The sequence below is a fragment of the Perkinsus marinus genome (assembly GCF_000006405.1).
Source record: "Perkinsus marinus ATCC 50983 genomic scaffold scf_1104296968118, whole genome shotgun sequence".
Taxonomy (NCBI): Eukaryota; Perkinsozoa; order Perkinsida; family Perkinsidae; genus Perkinsus; species Perkinsus marinus.
The window spans coordinates 1-1,023 of NW_003203258.1; the positions used below are offsets into that span (position 1 = coordinate 1).

Here is a 1,023-nt window from a genome sequence, read left to right on the forward strand (position 1 = left end):
CGTTGGACTTCTAATCCAAAGGTTGCGGGTTCAAGTCCCGCCTAGAGTATATAACTCTGGTTAACTTTTCCCTATACGAGGTAAAACTATGTGAACGGAAGTCAGTGTTCACATGAGCAGGAGGTCAACAAGTCTTTCTTAGCTCTGGTGGCTCAATCGGATAGAGCGTTGGACTTCTAATCCAAAGGTTGCGGGTTCAAGTCCCGTCCAGAGTATATAACTCTGGTTAACTTTTCCCTATACGAAGTAAAACTATGTGAACAGAAGACAGTGTTCACATGAGCAGGAGGTCAACAAGCCTTTCTCAGCTTTGGTGGCTCAATCGGATAGAGCGTTGGACTTCTAATCCAAAGGTTGCGGGTTCAAGTCCCGCCCAGAGTATATAACTCTGGTTAACTTTTCCCTATACGAGGTAAAAACTATGTGAACGGAAGGCAGTGTTCACATGAGCAGGAGGTCAACAAGTCTTTCTCAGCTCTGGTGGCTCAATCGGATAGAGCGTTGGACTTCTAATCCAAAGGTTGCGGGTTTAAGTCCCGCTCAGAGTATATAACTCTGGTTAACTTTTCCCTATACGAGGTAAAACTATGTGAACGGAAGGCAGTGTTCACATGAGCAGGAGGTCAACAAGTCTTTCTCAGCTCTGGTGGCTCAATCGGATAGAGCGTTGGACTTCTAATACAAAGGTTGCGGGTTCAAGTCCCGTCCAGAGTATATAACTCTGGTTAACTTAACGAGGTAAAACTATGTGAACGGAAGGCAGTGTTCACATGAGCAGGAGGTCAACAAGTCTTTCTCAGCTCTGGTGGCTCAATCGGATAGAGCGTTGGACTTCTAATCCAAAGGTTGCGGGTTCAAGTCCCGCCCAGAGTATATAACTCTGGTTAACTTTACAAGGTAAAACTATGTAAACGGAAGGCAGTGTTCACATGACCAGGAGGTCAACAAGTCTTTCTCAGCTCTGGTGGCTCAATCCGATAGAGCATTGGACTTCTAATCCAAAGGTTGCGGGTTCAAGTCCCG

At 45.8% G+C, this 1,023-nt stretch overlaps 5 non-coding genes across 5 annotated transcripts; all 5 read left to right on the forward strand.

Moving 5' to 3' along the window:
* Positions 1-141: 141 nt before the first annotated feature.
* On the forward strand, positions 142-215 carry Pmar_PMAR009470. Its single transcript has one exon. It is a non-coding gene; the product is annotated as a tRNA-Arg (tRNA).
* Positions 216-307: 92 nt separating this feature from the next.
* Positions 308-381, forward strand: Pmar_PMAR009471. Its single transcript has one exon. It is a non-coding gene; the product is annotated as a tRNA-Arg (tRNA).
* Positions 382-474: 93 nt separating this feature from the next.
* Positions 475-548, forward strand: Pmar_PMAR009472. Its single transcript has one exon. It is a non-coding gene; the product is annotated as a tRNA-Arg (tRNA).
* A 92-nt stretch (positions 549-640) lies between these two features.
* On the forward strand, positions 641-714 carry Pmar_PMAR009473. The gene has a single exon. It is a non-coding gene; the product is annotated as a tRNA-Arg (tRNA).
* Positions 715-799: 85 nt separating this feature from the next.
* On the forward strand, positions 800-873 carry Pmar_PMAR009474. The gene has a single exon. It is a non-coding gene; the product is annotated as a tRNA-Arg (tRNA).
* The last annotated feature ends 150 nt before the right edge of the window (positions 874-1,023 follow it).